This window comes from Vulpes vulpes, chromosome 3 (assembly GCF_048418805.1).
Source record: "Vulpes vulpes isolate BD-2025 chromosome 3, VulVul3, whole genome shotgun sequence".
NCBI lineage: Eukaryota > Metazoa > Chordata > Mammalia > Carnivora > Canidae > Vulpes > Vulpes vulpes.
Genome location: NC_132782.1, coordinates 79,289,406 through 79,307,819, shown reverse-complemented (window position 1 = coordinate 79,307,819; position 18,414 = coordinate 79,289,406). Strand labels below are relative to the sequence as shown.

At 44.3% G+C, this 18,414-nt stretch overlaps 1 long non-coding RNA gene across 1 annotated transcript in view; it reads right to left on the bottom strand.

The window, feature by feature from the left end:
- Positions 1-5,044: 5,044 nt before the first annotated feature.
- The window catches only part of LOC140598126 (uncharacterized), a 51,879-nt gene continuing 38,509 nt past the window's right edge, over positions 5,045-18,414 (bottom strand). Inside the window, exon 3 of the long non-coding RNA XR_012000254.1 lies at positions 5,045-6,107. This is a non-coding gene — a long non-coding RNA (uncharacterized lncRNA). The remainder of the gene's footprint in view (positions 6,108-18,414) is intronic.

The window sequence follows — 18,414 nt, the reverse complement described above, 5'->3', positions numbered from 1 at the left end:
TGCCCAGTGTTGCCTCTCTCCCTCCCTTCCAAGAGCACTCACTAATAAACTTATTACCTGCTGAGCTCCATCTCAGGGGCTGCATCCAAGGGAGGTTAATCTGTACCGTGATAAAATGTGTTTCCTCTAGGACTGAGAATTTAGATATCTTCCATCTTCCATACAATGTGGATCCCAGACCCAAGTTCAGTAGCCAACCTTCGAAAACTAGGAGATATTTCACCAACCTACAGATTTCTGAATTCTTTGGAAAATCTTGGAGGTCTCTGAATGTTGAGACAAACACAGCAATAAGCTGAGGCTGAGTAGCCTTGTACCCCTGAGATGAGACCTATCTCTTCTCCCCTATTTGCTATGCCCTCTGCAATGCCCTATTGCTCTCCAGTGTGAAGCTGACTGCAATGATATTTTTGGTGCCAAGTTAGTGACTCCTTTTCTCACCTTCTTCCAGATTGGTAATTTCTCTTTTTATCTGCTGATGCTTGGACACATGGAGTCCAAAGTGTCTTGAAAGCACCTATAGTTTGTAGTTTGGTGGACTCTTGCTGTGTCTTCTAGTAAGTATATCTACTTTGGGAGCTAGCCTACAGAAGCCAGAATTTCAGGAATAGAAAATACAAAGTCTCCCAGGGGCTCAGTGGTTGTGACGATAATTAGGAGCAAATTGGCTTCTACCCCATTGTTCCTAGACCCATACAGTCTTCTTATGGAACACAGTTATCAAATAAACGTCTCTGATTTAATTGTGAATGTATATTTTTAAGGATACCTTTCTATGCTTTCCAAGTATTCCTTTCAAGATGGTTGTTCAGCTGTGCATTTAGAAGTCTATTAAGCATTCTTTGAGGCCATTTCTTTCAGGATGGCATAGAATATCATATGACCGTGATAGACAGTATGCTCATGCTCAAATCTTTACTATCAAGTGGGCCCCTGGCCGAATGCTGTGTTGCGTAGGATTCTATCTATGAACCAGGCATTTGTAAGTTCTGTGAAAAAAAAAAAAAAAAAAAAAAAACGAATTGCTTGTCTAGACACATAGCCCTGTAAGGTGGAACTCCTGGCCCTTCATGGATGGAGGGGGCCTAATGTAGTTAGGTTGCTACCAATGGTCTGCTGGTCTCATTGAGGAAGATTTCTTTATTGGCAGTGGTATGCTGGGATCAGCTTGTACCAGCTACCAGAAGTTACTTGTGTACATCTTTTCCAGCTCTGTGTGAAGGGACATCATATTGGTAGCTTGAAATTTGCCATGGTAGAGTATTTATATCACTGAAATTGGAAAACACCACAAATGAGAGCCACTTATGAAACACTTCCCAGCATATCACTGCTTATCACTAAACTGCTATACACACTGCAGAATTAATTCTAACCCTCACCCCAACTAGGCATTTTTGTTTGCTTAAATCTAAATCAGTGAAGGTTTCTACTTCTACTTATAATGGGCATCTTCTCTTAGAACTATCATCTCACTGAAAGCAACTATGAATTTTTGATGAAATCCAGAAGCAAGCACATTTGAAATGTCTTTTTGATGGCATCAGTGCACAACCAAGGCAAGCATGTCTTGAGAAACCATATGAACAGTGCTTTCCCTTGCTTAGGGAATTTGCTGAGTCCCAGCCTGGAGCCTATATGGCCATCAGGAAACATCAGACTAGAGCTTTCAGCACTATCATGGGGATGGGATAGAAATGAGAGTTCAGGGCTCCAAAGGCTTCCAGGATTTGAGAAATCAAAATCCTGGACAAAAGAGCCTACAGAGACATTCTGTACCACTTTTTTACCTCATGGTATTTGCTGAATCCAGAGCTGAGCTGGACAAAAAGCCGATAAACAAAGCAGAAAATGGAAACTTACGGCGGGGGTGGGGGTATCTATAATCAGAGCTTTTAGTCTCTTGAGTGCTAGGAATACAAAATTGAACTTCAGAGAGAGCCAAGAAGTTGGCTAAACCTTCATGGGTGAATTTATTTGAGACCCGTAAAAGGCTATGTCCAGGAGTCAGTATGGACCAAAAATAGACAAGCCCATATGGAACCTTAAATCTAGTCCTGAATCATCTTGGCCCCTGAGTAGATGGAGATTGTCCCCGAGAGTCAGGAAAATTTTAAGTTCTCTCTGGAAGAATATAAAATTATCCATTAGCCTACAATTTTTTATGCAACATGTCTGGCATTCAATAAAAAAAATCACCATGCATGCCAGGAGACAGGAGCAGGTGTCCAAAAGCCAAGAGAAAAAGCAAAACAGAAGAAAGAAACAGACCTATAGGTGATATACATTTGAAGGTGAGGACATTGACTATGATGAATATGTTTAAGAAAACAGATAAGGTAGAAAATTTCAACAGGGAATTAGAACGTATAAAAATAACCAATTAGAAATTCTAGAACAAAAAAAATAGTAATGGCTAAAATTAAAAATTGATGATTTAATAGTGGATTTGACACAGCAGAGGAAGGAACTCACAGATTGGAAAGTAATATATACAAAAAAATACAAAGTGGTCACAAAGAGAAATAATACTGACAAGTAAAGAAAAGAACACATAGGGCATGTAAGGCATGATCAGTAGGCTAACATGCTTAGAATTAGATTCCTGGGAGGAGGAAAAGCTAGAATGGGACAGAAGGACTATTTTCAGCACATTGGCTAAAAAATTCCCCAAATTGACAAAGGGCACTAAGCCACACATTCAAAAAGCTTAACTGCTCCCTACAAGCATAAATACAAAGAATGTCTTACTAGGCACATCATAATAAAACTCCTGAAAACCATATTGAAACTCTTGAAAAAAGTCATTGACAAAAATACAGATTGCCTTCAAAGGCACAATAATAGTTTTTTAAAAGCTTAAGAGCTGGGGTTTTTTTCCTACAGAAATAATGTAAGTCAGAAAACAATAAAATGTGCCTACCAAGGTGCCCCTTCCAAAATTATTTCTAACCTAGAATTATATATCCAGTGAGAATATCCTTCAATAGCAAAAGTGATATAAAAACATTTTCAGACAAGCAAATATTGACAACATATGTGCCCAGTAAAAGTTCACTAAAGAAAATTCTAGAAAGAGTTTCTTAGGCAGATATGAAATGCCATATAGACACATAATTATGTAGCAAATTGGTAAAAAAAAACAAAAAAAAAACAAAAAAAAAAACCCTGGAAAGAGTAAGTACGTCAGAAGACTGAATATTTTGTATATCTCTTATATGTAGAATCTTCAAAAGCCAAATCCTGCAGAAAGAGGGAATAGAATGGTGGTCACCAGAAGTTAGAGCAACTAGGGATATGTTATTAAAGGGAACGACACTGCACCTGGAAGATGAGTAAGTTCTGGAGATCTAATGCACAGTGATAATAGTCAACAATACTGTACTACATAACTCACAATTGCTAAGAAGACACAGATCTTAAATGTGTTCACCACAAAGAGGAAATAATAATTGCATGAGGTGTTGGAGGTGCTGGCTAAAGCTGCAATGGTAATCATGTCACAACATATAGACATAAGAAATCAATACTTTGTATACCTTAAACTCATATAGTGCTGTATGTCAATTGTATCTCACTTTCAAAAATACAATTGATATGAGCACAAGTTAAGATCAAATCCAGACCAATGGAATACTGTACACATTAGTCACCTGATCCATGGTAAATATGCTACTGCAGAATTCCTTTTTATATATAAATGTTAATTTTTAATGTAATCTCTATGTCTAATGTGGGGCTCAAACTTATGACCCCAAGACCAAGCGCTGCATGCGCTATCAACTGAGCCAGTCAGGTGCCCTGCTATGGTACTTTATAGAAGAGGATGCCCAAATGACAAATGAAAAGTTGCTCAACACCAGTAGGTTGACGGGGAGAACTATGTTAGAACTATAAGATACCATTACAAACAAACAAATACAAAAGTAGCATGGCTAAAGTTAAGAGGAAAAAGTTGGCCATGCTACACATTGGTAAGATTGTGGAGCAACTAGAATTTTCATAGTCTGCTGGTGAGAGCATGGTTTGGTACTAACCACTTTGGAAAACTTCCAATCACATATGGTGAAGAAGGTAGGGCAAAGGTGAAGGCAGAGGTGGCAGGAGGTTTAGTCGTGGCTCTTATTGTGTAGGCCAAGGGGGTGACCACCTTATATGCCAAACTATTGGGACTAGGGAAACAGCCTCAAAGACTTTCTCCCCTAGCTCAAACGTGGGGTTTGGTAAACATCAGTAATTAATCTTACAAAGAAGCCTCTGATTTTCTGGGAATTATCGTTCTTAGTTTGAATCTTCTTATGCCAACTACGGACATATGACCTTCCAAGAGATCTTTTTAATATACTTTTCTTTCCACAAAAACATGAGATGGAATCTACTTGATACCAAAGCAGTGGCTTACTTAATTTTTATTTATTTATTGGTTTATTTTTAAATTTCTTTATTTCTAATGTATGTATGTATGTATGCATGTATTATTTTTTTAAGCAATGACTTACTTTAGCCAGTTCTGGCTGCTTCTCTAAGTACTGAGGTCCCGGGATGCCTGAGTAGCTCAACTGTTGAGTGTATGCCTTCAGCTCAGGTCATGATCCCAGGTCCTAGGATCGAGTCCCGCATCAGGTTCCCCACAGGGAGAACTACATAACTCACAATTGCTAAGAAGCAATTGGAATTAGACTAGCAGTTCCTAACCTGCCTGAACAAGGATACGTAAGATGATGGCCTCCCTACCTAAACCCATCATGATGTCTTTGGCCGTGGTTCCTGGTTTCTCCTTTTTGCCTGTGAGGATAGAGGTTCAACTCTGAATGTCAGCAGGATACCTAACAATCTTGTTAGCTCCACATTCCAGTGGCCCACACTGGACGGTGCTTCTGCAATAACCACCAGCTATTGTTGGTTGTTCCCTACATAGGCCCCAAAAGATGTTCCGTACCACAGGTAGGTACTTCTGAGCAGAAGATCGTGACAACCCCACTCAACTCCCTATAAATACATTCCTCGTGGACCCTCCCACCCTCCAAACTTGGCCATCCCACATTAAACTGAACTCACTATATCCCCAGATTTTGTGATTCGTGCTATCTGACTTAACAGGCTCACCACATTTGTGGCCTTCTCCTTCCAGGGTATTTCTGGTATGTGATATGATTCATGGAAAAACTAAAAAAATCCATCAAACCAGTTGTTGGAACTCATGTGTACTTGTCTGACAGAAATTTAACATTTCAAAGGCTTTAGGGAAAATTGTGTCAGGACAAAGGATACTTAGAATAATAGATGTACAACATCTCTGTTCAGCGCAGCCTTCCTTGGTTATTAGATCTGTAAGTTGTTACTTAAAGATGCATTTTTCAGTTTGATTTTGTTTAAACATTGCCTCTGAAAATTACATTTCCAGAGGCCACAGGACAGTCCATACAACTTAAATAAATTGGGCATATTTGAATCGATAAATAAATGCATAAATAAATAGAGTGTCCACCCACTCCAGTTCCCTGTGCATGGAATATTCTTGGGGAAAGGTCTAAGAAAATCTTGAGAATTACCACAAGACAGCAGGAAAAATCCTTCTGGAGCAAGGTGAAGTGGGACACCCACCTACCCGTGAGATGAGTCAAACACATCTCCAAGGTACAGGGCAGGGAATTTTGTGGTGGAGATTTTGAAATCCAATGGATAGATTAGTTATTTTTTTAAAGACTATTTTTTAGAGCTATTTTAGGTTTACAGCAACATGGAGAGGAAGACACAGAGATTTCCCATTTACTCCCAGCCTTCAGCCATGCACAGCATCCCTCATTTGTCAACATCCACCTCTGAGTATTATCTTTGTGGTGATGGATGAGCCTACATGGATACATCACAGTCATCCAACGTCCCCAGTTTACTTTAACGTTCAATCCTGGCGTTGCACATTCTATGGGATTTGACAAAAGAATAAATGACATATAGGGACACGTGGGTGGTGCAGTCAGTTGATAACTGATTCTTGATTTCAGCTCACGTTGCGATCTTGAGGTTGTGGGATGGAGCTCCTCATCCAGCTCTGTGCTCAGTGCAGTCTGCTTCAGATCTCTCTCCTCCTCCCTCCTACTCACTCTCTGTTTCAAATAAATAAATAGCATCTTAAAGAAAAAAAATAAATGACACGCATCCGCCATTTTAGTACCATACATAATAATTTCACTTCCCTAAAAATCCTCTGTGCTTTGCCTATTGATCTCTTCCTCTCCCCCCCCCCACCCCCTGCATTCCGTTGGTAATTTTACTGTTTATGTAGTTTTGCCTTGTCCAGAATGTGATATGGTCAGAGTCATATAGCATGTAGCCTTTTCAGCCTGGCTTCTTTCCCTTAGTAATATGCATTTAAGTTTCCTTCATGACTTTTCATGGCTCAACAGCTCATTTCTTTTTCTGGGGAATAATATTGCATCTTGTGGATGTGCCACAGTTTATTTATCCATTCACCTGCTGAAGGACATCATGGTTGCTTCCAAGTTTTGACAATTATGGGTAAAGCTGCTATAAACATCTGTGTTCAGGCTTTTGTGTGGACAGTTTTCAGCTCCTTTGGGTAAATACCACAGAGTGTAATAGTTCGATCATGTAGTAGGAGTATTTTTCGCTTTTAAGAAACTGCCAAACTGTCTTCCAAAGTGGCTGTTCCATTTTGCATCCCCACCAGCATTGAATGAGAGTTCCTGTTGTTCTCCACTCTCACCAGCATTTGGTGTTGTTATTGCTTTGGATTTGGGCTAATAGACATGTAGGGCTTTCCCATTGTTGTTTTAATTTGTAGCTTCCTGACAGCATATGATGTGGAGCATATTTTCATATGCTTATTTGCCAGATGCATATCTGTCACCCTCTTTGGCCTATTATTTAATTGAGTTGTTTCTTTATTGTTGAATTTTAAGTGTTCTTTGTATATTTTGGGCACCAGGCTTTTGGCAGATGTTATCTTTTGCAAATATTTTCTCCCAGCCTGTGCCTTGTTTTCTTGTTCTCTTAAGCATGTTATTTTCTTGAGTTAATGGGTGCAAGTCATAATGGGGTTTGTGCATGATTAATTTCATGAAAAATTATAAGTTAAAAAAACATCAAGTCTTTGAGCACTTGTTTACTACAGAGACTGGAGGCCATAGTGGTTAAGGTTAAGTTTATGTTTGTGCAGCTTGAGCTGGGAATGGGAGCCAGCGACTGCTCTGCGTCAGGCTGCTTGAACTCCAATCCCAGTTATACCACTTAATTGTGAGCAATCTGGGACAAACTACATAACCTTCTCTGCCATAGGTTCCTAACCTGTCAAATAGAAATAATTATATGGTAAGCATATTGAGAGGATACAAAGATGTGTTTGACTAGATGCAAAGCACTAAGAACACTGCTAGTACTTAGAAAGTGCTCAGTCAATGCTGGTCACTATTATAATACACCCATTCCCACTGGGGTATTTTTGAGGATGCAGGAGAAAAAGACATCTCTACTCAGGGTCATCATATTATTACATTGCAAAAGAAGATTAAAATGCAAGATAATAGAAGCAAAGGGTAGAAGTGAGCATAGGCCATTTTTGAAAACATTCCACGTCACCTAAAGTCAAGCAAAAAGTCGGGAACATAGTGGTTTCTGAATACATGTTTCATTCTTCCATGTATTATTCAACATAAAGGCTTACCTTCGTGGTAGGTAAGGTAGAGACATTGAGAATGAAACCATCTAAGATGATTTAATGAAAGAAAGTGGGATGGGCCCAAATCCCAAAGGATTCAGCCAGATTTGGATTAGTAAGGGAAGAGGAGAAAAGCATAGCAGATTGATGAATAGTAGAAAGGGAGGACTGTATTCACGAGACATGGGTAGCCCGGCAGCAGAGGAAATTAGACAGGAAGTGAAGGGCCATATTACTTGAATATGAATGACGTCAGCTGCCAATTTCCAACCCAGATTTTGTATGTAGGAATAACTGCTTATAAGAATCAATTACTAGGCTTCACCTCCCCTCAAATCTGCTTGCTGAGCAGCTGCTTTCAGAATTTGAAATTAAATGGTTGGGTTCACCTGGGCATTCAAGATCGCATTCGCCCACCCACCACCATGTAACTTAGTTCTCCTTCCTGGGACATCTGTTAGATCTAGTATTTCACTCTTGGGGCAAATGCAGCAAAAAGGTGATTTGAGATTCTCTTCACTTACCCAGCTTCAGAGGCCCTCTGAGAAGCTTCAGGCAAAGTGTTTAAATGTTGAACTGCCCCCCACCCCACCCCACCCCCGCCCCCTGCCGTCCAACTAAATGTTTATTGGTTAAAATTGAATTAAATATACAAGGCATCTGAAAACTGGAGGCAACCATGATGTTCTCCTACAGGAAGAGAGAAACCCTGGTACACCTGTACAATAAAGTACCATTCAGAATCAATAGGAACAAGCTAGCAAGTCATAAAAAGACATGATGCAGGGGCAGCCCGGGTAGCTCAGCAGTTTAGTGCCGCCTTCCGCCCAGGGCATGATCCTGGAGACCCAGGATCAAGTCCCACGTCGGGCTCCCTGCATGGAGCCTGCTTCTCCCTCTGCCTGTGTCTCTGCCTCTCTCTTTCTCTGTGTCTCTCATGAATAGATAAAATCTTAAAAAGAAAAAAAGACATGGGGCATCTTAAGTGCATATTGTTAAGTGAAAGAAGCCATCTGAAAAGGCTGCATGTGAATGACTTCATCTATATGATGTTCTAGAAAAGATGAAACTACAGAGATTGCAAATGGATCAGGGGCTGCTGGGGGGTTCTGGGGAAGGAAGGAGAGGCTGAAGAGATGAGGCATGTGGGATTTTTGAAGATGGTGAAAGTAGTCTATGTGTTGCTGTAAGGGTGGCTACATGATGCTCAGGAGATATTTGTTAAAACTCACAGAACTTTATGACTTACAGAGTGAACCTTAATGTATATAAATGAAAGGAGTCATGTAGGAATTCTGGAACTCCCAGGATGGCGTAAAGAATGTGGCAGCAAAATGTCTAGGTAAATTACAAATGTATGGGGAAAAATCCTGATAAAGGGGATAGGGAAGGAAGGGTGCTGACCCAAGTACATTTGAAAGAGTAGACATAATGCCCAGCCCTTAGCGATTCCGTGGGGGTGGCCCAGATGCTGAGCAGAATGTAGGTCCACACTCCCCAGCACCTTTAGGAAGACTCTGCAGCTCCCTGGAAAGGAGCCTAGCCTTATAAGTTTGCCAATTAACCTTGGTGCCCTGGGTCCTTTGCCAGATAGTAGGCCTATCTTAAGTGTCATAAGGGTGCAAACTGAGGACAGTTGTCCGGACATGTTTCTGCTATGGAGAAATCCCTAAACTATGCAGGAGTCCTGGGATTTCTCCCTGTAGCCCCACAATATCTTAGGGTGGCAAATCAAAGCAGAATTCAGCAGAAGTCCCTGGCATCCAAGTGTAAGCGTGTTAATTAGCCCGTGGTGCCTTTCCAGGCCATGCATGCCATTCTATGAATTCAGTTAGGAAGCCAAAAGCAGTGAAATCACACGTCATCACGTCTGTCACCGAGCTACCAATTATTTTGAAACTTACCTGGGATTTGTTCTAATCATGTATGGTAAGATGACAGACATGCAGACAACTGCCTTGAGAATAGAGTTTATTATCTATGATTCCCCGGGGGTGGGGCATGCCTCTCTTCTGTGGGGGCCAGATGAGGAAGCCCCAGGGTCAGTCAGGAGCAGAAAGAGGGAGAGGAAATTGTAGACAATTTCTGGGGTGGTGGGAAGTTGTTAGCCCTGGATGTCCTCTGTGGGGCAGGAAGCAAAATGCAGATGTTGGGGTTTGCCATTGGAAGGGTTGAAATGTGATTTCTGTGTGCTCAGGCACCACACCTCAGAGATGGAAGGGACATAAACAATTTTGACTCATGACTTCAAGATGTCAAATTATCAGTTCTGGGTGATCAAGGTTGATTATCACAATGGGATCCTGAAGCAAAATAAAGGGGGAGGGGGACATGGTAAGAAGTAACGATATCTGAATAAAGCATGGAATTTAGGTAACCGCAATGAAGCAATTCATTCATGAGTTGTGACAAATGTACCACTCTGACGAAGGGCGTTAAGTCTGGGGGAAATTGGGTATGAAGTATATGGCAACTCTCTGTGCTATCTTTATAACTTTCCTGCAAATCTGCAACTTTTCCAAAGCAAGTTTATTTCATAAAACCAACTTTGAGAATAATGTGTACATTTTAGTTCTCTCTTTTAAGCTTTTTTCCCCTCACCTTAGGTATGTGTACTTCCACAGGAAGACAGAAAGAAGAGTTGGTACTCATCCTCTCTCAACTTTTGTTAATTCATTTATCAAGTGCTTATTGAGCACCTGGCTGTTTCTGGCCCAGTGCTGGGGCCAGATCAAAAGAAAGAAAAATGCTAACCCTGCTCTGAAGAAGGACTAGCCCAGTTCAGTGGACGTTGTAGACGTAAAATCACCAAAGTGCCATACACAGTGACAAGTACAGTGCCAGGATTGTATGCAAGATGCCATGAGATACTTGAGAAGTGTTTGGAGGACCTGGGGAGGACTTCTCAGCAGAGCCAACATTTAAAGACATCTTGAAAGATAAGGAGCAATCTGAGAAGATGCAGAGGAGAATTTGCATGAGAACACGTCTAAAGGCAAAGACACAAAGGCAGAAAGTCATGGTGTTTGGGCAGGACATGGAGCCCATGGTCAGGAGTGGTAGGAAATGCATCTGGAAAGGAGTATTAGGGCTCTAGCTATTAGGAAACAATAAACATTTGCTGATTAACAGAATGAATAAGTGACCAGAAGCTGAAAGGTCCCCTGTGATTTCTAGAATTTAGATTTTACTGTCTAGGTAACAGAGAGCCACCTCAGGTTTCCAGAGGGGGCATAACCTGACATGTTGGTGCTCTTGCCACTTCAAGTATGGCTCATGGACCACATGGTTCATGCAGCATCAGCGTGATGTGAATGTTTGCAAGAGCCAGAGAATCTGAGGTCAGACTCCAGAATCAGAATCCTCATTTCATCAAGAACCCTGGGGTTGGGAGCGCCTGGGGGTGGCTCAGTGGATGAGTGCCTGCCTTCAGCTCAGGGTGTGATCCTGGAGTCCCGGGATCAAATCTCGCATGGGGTTCCCCGCAAGGAGCCTGCTTCTCCCTTGTGTCTCTCATGAATAAATAAATAAAATCTTAAAAAAAAGAACCCTGGGGGTGATTCGTTTCCATGTTTAGATTCCAGGAGAGCTGCTTTAGAAAGATCACTTTGTTAATAAAGGGGGGATAAATAGTCTGGTTTTGTTGTGCTGTGTTGTATTTTGCTCCACACCAAAAGAGAAAGAAAGAGAGGAAGGAGGGAGGGAGGGAAGGAGGGAAAGAAGGAAGAAACAGTAACACACATAAAAGATGTGAACCAGCACTGTTCTCCTTAACTGTTTTCTTCCACTTAAGTCCTGACTTGTGAAAGAAGCAATGTCTCTGATCCCTTGGGCAGCCTTCGAAAGGGCTACTTGGCAATTGGGGAGGGAGCAGGACCAGCTGGACCACCGGTGGCAGAGCGACCAGGGCAACCATGGAACCCTCATTCCCTCTGCAAACAGAAGAAACAGGCACCGCATTCCCAGGAAAGTGGCTGCTGGGATTGCAGCTGAGGGCAATCCAAGGCTCAGCGGGCTTCCAGGATTCACACTTGTTTTGTGTGGCCAGAACAGACGATGGGACGATGGGACGGCAGGGTAAAAATGACCCCGGCTCTTGCTGGTGCACTGCTGTGTGAAACCCATCCCGCGCCTCTGTCCCCAGCTGCGCACTTGCCCAGGGCAGCCCAAATCTGGATTCGTGCAGAGAAAGAAAATGGGAATGTCCCACTCTGCGCAGGTACGGGCTGCCGCATGGAGTGACGCACCTCCACCACCTCATCTGTCTACATCGCCTGTGCTGCTAGGCCATCCTCCTCCCAGGGACACTCACGGTGGTCTATTTGCACTTACCCACAAATGCTGAATTTCCTTCTGATGAGCTATACAGGATAATGGTATCCTTATGTCTCAGGCTTTTATTTGGGATGAAAGACCCAACAGAGGCTTGCTCGTCTGATTAGAGCCCTAGGGTCAGTGATTATGTTGGGGGAATAGAGGCAGGGTTGGATTTGGGGTTTTGTTCTCTCCCTCCTCTCACCATTGAGAACAGAGTGCATTCTCCGATAAAGCCCCACGGCTGCTCCCCTGCTCTGTGCCAGCCATGCTCACACAGCGTTTTTCCTTGAAGCTCCTCACAAGCACACTGGAAGGCCAGCCACTTGTTCCTAGTTTACAGACTGGGGTATTGATCCTAGCAGCAGGGCTGGGATTTTGCCCAAGTCCGTGTTCTTTCCCCTGCATCGCTAGTGACAATATTCATTCGAGGTCGAAATCCTTTCACAGCCACCATCCTGGTTCCCTGGAGCAGTATGCTCTGGAACAATCCCCCCCCCGGGAGAGTGCCAAGTTTTTCATACTAACACCGATAGCTTACCGTTGCTAGAGCTTTGGGCTTTCTGAACTGTTCATCCCATCTTCTCTCATTTGTGCTCAAGAGCATAAGACCTGCAGGCCTGGGGTAGCATTTCCAACTGTTCCCGGAAAGGGACTGAGCCCTGCACAAGCAACAGCATGGCTTAGCGGGAAGCTTCCTGGGAGAATGGAGGGGCGTTGAGGCACCTCACCTCCCCACCTGTGTGCACAGGCTCTGGCCTTCTCCCAGCAGAAACTGGGATGTGAAGTTTGGGATTGATGGGATGGAATTGGAAGGCTGTGACTGTTGCCTTAGAAAATTTGAAAATGGCTAAGAGAAGGAAGCAGCAGCCTTGGTGTGTGTGTGTGTGTGTGTGTGTGTGTGTGTGTGTTTCAGAAGGCATGTGAGAAGGAGAGAATCCAGCCTCTGAATAGGTCTCTGGCAAATCTGAGTCACCCCACTAGCTCAGGCAGATGCAGTTAAATATGGAGACAGGAGCCCTGAGCTGCACATCTCATGAGAACCAGAATGGCCAACAAAGTGACCAGCTCCCCAAGGTGCCACTTGCCTAAAGATTTCATGGGCTTTGTGTGCACAGAGTGAGAAAAGTCCATGGGGATTATGATCGTCCAAGACTGAGATTCTCAAATCAATTGGGAAGCAGCTCCCTGCCCTCCCTTGCTCCCCTGGGCCACATGATAAAGGTACAAGGTGTGCGACACAGACCTGAGCGGACAGTTGGTTGGTAGCAAGGTGGAGGCATTGGGGCTGGTGTCACGCTTACCATCTTTGAGCGTCATCTTAAGGGAATCCAGCTGAGATCCTGAAGAGAGTGACTGCCAGGATCTGGCAACCCCGGTGCCACAAGAAACTGAGTAAATAGAACCATTGAGGGCTGAGGACTACAAGGAGACGTGTCACATAGTCACAGAGAGGGCCACACTCCATCCCAGTGTGGCTAGTTGGCCTGGAGGAGCTCCCGGAAGCATGTGGAAGTGACATCCACTCAGCCTCCATGGCATTGGCAGTCCCTGTGTGACCCATGGGCAAGGATGGGAGGGGGAAGGGGAGGGGTGGCACGGTCCAGCTGCGACGCCAGAGCCATTAACAGGCCAGGAGGAAGATGGAGTCCAGCCAAGCAGCTGTAGCTGGAGAACTTCAATGACTCCCAGGATGGGGTGAGGGGGGTTTTCTGAGATGATGCCTGAGGGACCCTACCCACAGGACACCCCAGTTCTCCTCTCTACTTGATTTTATCTTATTCAACCTTTAAAACCCAGCTCCAAGGACACTCCCTGAAGTGTTCTGTTCTAGAAGTGGGTCATCCTCCTCCGAACTCCTGGAGCTCCCAAAGCTCTTAACCTTTATTACACGCATTATTTTCCATCTTGTACTTGGGCTGGCTGTGGTCCATTTGCCCCAATTAATTTTTCTAGACCATAGCCACCTGTCCTGTGTTCCTCTGTCCTCTTTACATCCAACATCTCCTTTGAGATCAAGAGACCTCCTCTCCCGAGTCCTCCCTGCAACCCAGGCAGAGTGCTTCACACATCACGATGGGGTGATTTTGTTTTGAAAGAGTGACTGCGTGCCTAATGAAGAAGGCAAGAGGGAGCCCAGATCAGGGAGGGAGACAGGGTGCTTTTGAGTCCTTTGGGAAAGGAATCGCTGTGGCTTTGGCTGCACTGCAGCCTCATTTTCCCAGGAGGGGTTAAGTCTTGCTCACAGTGGGTGAGCCAAGAGATGGAGGGAAGGAGACAGCCAGTGCAGGAACATGAGTCCCTCAGTTCCAAGGGACAAAATGCCCTTGACAGGGGCAGCCTGTGCTGGGGGCCCCGCCCTGGGGATGTGTTATCCCAGCTGCCTTCCCAGGAATTAGAGGCAGAGAAGGCATGGAGAGACTCATGGTGGAGGCTGGTGGGTGAAGGGACAGGAAGCAGGGATGCGGGTGGGAGCGGAGAGGACACCTGGGCTGACTAATTAAAGCCTTTGGTAGCTGGCCCCCACCAGCTCAAGCAGATTATCACTGCTGACTCAGCTCCCTGCCAAGGCCAGAGGCACACTCCCTTTTTTCCTGCTTGATTTGCCTAATGGAAGCTGACAGTGAAGTTCAACCCTGATTGTCAGATTTCAGTAGGAACCTCAAGGGGGGAGAGGAAGGCAGACATTTGAGGAATAAAAATAGCTCACATAATGAGATCCTTTATTTAGCTGAACCACTTTTTAATGACTCACCTCTCCCTCCCTCTTCTCTCTCTTTCTCTCTCTCTCTCTCTCTCTCACACACACACATGCACACACATAGTTGTCCACACAAATGTCTGATTTTCAAGTAGAGCTTGCCTAGAGCCCATAGGAGAGAGGCTGTCGGTCCTGGACCGTCGGGGTCTGCAAAAGGGGATGTGATCTCATGGCGGAGCAGGGAGACATTTGTCCACACCCCTCCGACCAGCCTTCCTTTTAGTGATCCATTTTCCAACAGGTGACCCAAGAAATTGGTCTGGCCAGCAAAATCCAATGTGTGGGCTGGCACTCACGGCCTTGGCTGCTTCCTTACCCGTCTGTGCTCTGTTCTCAGCTGAGGTCTGGAAGGTCTGGTTAACTTCTCAAAATCTGAGCCCCTCCTCATCACAATCAGGCTGACCTCTCATGCAGAGGAACAAAATGGCACAGGGAAACTTCTAGACACCACCTGTCGCACCGCATCTGGCAAGAACGTCAGCGCCTTCTCTCCTCTGACGGGCAGTCTTCTGTGACTTTTATAGGAAGTCACTCAGTAATTGTAAGCTTGGGATTAAAAACAGGAAGCTCTAAAACAGGAAGCTGCGTTTTCATAATGGGAGGTTCTGGGCCACCTGGGTGGCTCAGTGGTTGAGCATCTGCCTTTGGCTGGGTCGTGATCCTGGGGTCGGGAATTGAGTCCCACATCGGTCTCCCCTCAGGGAGCCTGCTTCTCCCCCTGCCTGTGTCTCTGCCTCTCTCTGTCTCTGTGTCTCTCATGAATAAATAAATAAAATCTTTAAAAGGGGCGCAGTCCCGAGGGTTTGTGAGGGCCGGGCTCCATTCTGAACACTTCATGCACACAAACTCAGGGAAGCCTCCCCACTCTTGCCCCCATTTTACAGATGAGGCAACTGAGGCACAGGATAGTGAAATTTTTTGCCCAAAGTCACCATGGCATTCATCCGTGGTGAACCTAGACTTTGTGAAAGAACTGAAGAAATTGAGAAGCCTCCATAAATGTAAGACGTTAGTATCCTGGGTCACATGTGTGTAAAGATTCTTTCATAAGGAGCTAATAACAAATGACAAGAGCAAAATTCTGTGTGTACTACACTAGGTGGGAATCTGGGTCCACAGTGGAGGGACATGGGCCCAGATCCTTAGGCCTCATTGTGCTTTGTCCCCTATATGCCTCCCTCACCCCATGCTGCCCCCAGCCACATGACCAGGAGATGCTGAAGATCACACTGCAGTGACCCCCTTGTCCTGAAGGTCCAACTAAACACAGGCCTTCCCACACTAGCTAATGTCTCCAGAACAGGCTTCTAGAGAGCAAGTCCGGATCCACTGCCTGAAGCCAACCCTGCCTCAGGTATTGCTGAACCCTGAGGGGAAAGGCAACCCAGAAGGTCACTCTAGGAAATTTAAAAATTGACTTGTGGAGTGTTTTTCTGAGTGGTCTTTTCCCCCGTTTGGATATAGACCACACTTTCTGCCCCTCATCTATTAAAATATCTACTGAGAGTTAGTTGCCATTTTTCGTGGTGATCCTTTGCCCCCATTTGTCAACATTTCCGCCCCATCTCTGGTTTCACAGAGGACTCACTTGAGGCACAGAGAATTGATGTAAGTTGCCCAGGATAGAGGCAGCCAAGGAAGGCCTGGTGTCCAAAGCCTGAACTCTGTTCACTGTAAAATTCTCCCTGCTTATGTGGTCAACATGGAATATGAGGCATAATGAGGCAGGGAGGCAAAGGAAGAAAACCCAGTTAGTGACCCCAGGACCTTGGAACTTACTGTTCTGCGTTGACTCCTATTTTTTTTAACATGCCCATGTGAGGGAGCCACACAAACCACCACCCCAGATGCCTGTATTTCTCATCCCATACATTTTCCTTAAAGTTATCTTCGTGTCTCCACCATAGGAGAATCTTCCATTTGATTCTGAGGATTCTGCACAGCAAATCAGCCCTGGCCAGCCTGCCCACCTCTCCCTTCCGCTCCTGCAAAAGAATGATCTTCATATACATTCACGTTTGTTGTTGAGCAACAGTCTATAAACCTATGCTCTGCTCATTGCCATGCAAAGCAACAAAATCACGCACTGTTTAAGGTTCTCTGTGCAGCTATTCAGATTAATGTCTAGGGGCACCTGGGTGGCTCATTGGTTAAGGATCTGCCTTTGGCTCAAGGCATGATCCCAGGGTCCTGGGATCGAGTTCCACCTCGGGCTCCCTGCATGGAGCCTGCTTCTCCCTCTGCCTGTTTCTCTGCCTCTCTCTCTCTGTGTCTCTCATGAATAAATAAATAAATAAAATCTTTAAAAAAATAATTAATTAATATTTAACTACTTTTACAAGGCAGGCATGATTTTTATCAATCCCCAGCTTGCCATCGTTGGTGAACTGTTAATTTGGAAGATATGACCAAATAATAACATCCATTGAAGGATTCCCCAACTTTTGCTCACTTCATTTTCCATCTGCTCCATGACCAAGTGACTAGAAAAGTGGCCATCAGGGGGCTGGTGACAAGACAGAAACAGCAAGAGAAATCTGCAATCAATAAAACAAGAGGGACTCTATCAGCTCCTCATCTGCTTGGCTCATTCACTTCTGCTCAACACCTGCCACGGGCTTCTGCTCTCTCCCTGTCAGGGGGACAGACTGACCATCACCAACTCTGCCCGTGAGACCCCAGAGGAATCCAAATGAAATAAAAAGCATGCCCGCCCAAACCGAGGGAAGGGGCATGGGAGTGGGTTACTGTCGTTAGTGGTTGACAGATCTCAAGACAGTGAAAAAAGATGAAAGCCACATAAAGCGTATTGTTGGGTAAAACAAGAATCTTAGCTCAGAATATCTAAGGAAGATATGCAGGGGTGCAGAAGCTGGCCTTCTGAGAAGAGCTTAGAACAGACTCCGGACTAGAAGGGGAATAGAGGCTGACAGAGAGAGGAGAAACAGAAGCAAAGAACTTAATTGAACATTTCCTTGTCCTCAGAATGGATATGCCATGAACCCTTCCCTCTATGCTTATACTTAGGGAATGGAAATGAGGGAAGTTCTAGGATGGAATCCAGGAAGCACCTGGATTGAGTTTGAAAAGGGAGTTTGGGAGGATCCAGGGAGAGAAACTGGGTGCTCTAATAGGTGGAATCATTGACAGATGGGATAATTCCGAGGATATGAGTGAGACATTATATTGTTTTATCAATAGATAAGAGAGAAGGAGGGAGGAAGGGAGAAAGGGGGGAAGGAAATGAAGAAGGAAGGAAGGGAGGGAGGGGGGTGGAGGGAGAGGGGTGTTCCAAGTGGCGGAAAGAAACTCAGCATCCAAATATAAAGTGAAGTAAAATGTGAATGTTTCTGAGTCATTAATAGAGTTTCCAAAAAAAAAAAGGAGAGAGAAATTCTACTTCATCTACATGTTTGAAACCTTTTCTCTGGAGTGGGCATTATGCTCAAGAAGGAAATGTAGTCCTAGTATACAGAAATGCTTTGCAGACCAGAAACTTTATATAGTTGGGTTAGGGTGAATTGTTTTTCAAGTTTTAGAATTAGTCTGTAGAAAAAGTAAACAAGTCCTCATTTGGGTTATGGAACACCATGATTGTGTTTTTATCTTGATCACATAAAAGTGATATTGTCAGAGAGTGGTTGGAGAACAGAGTTAGGGA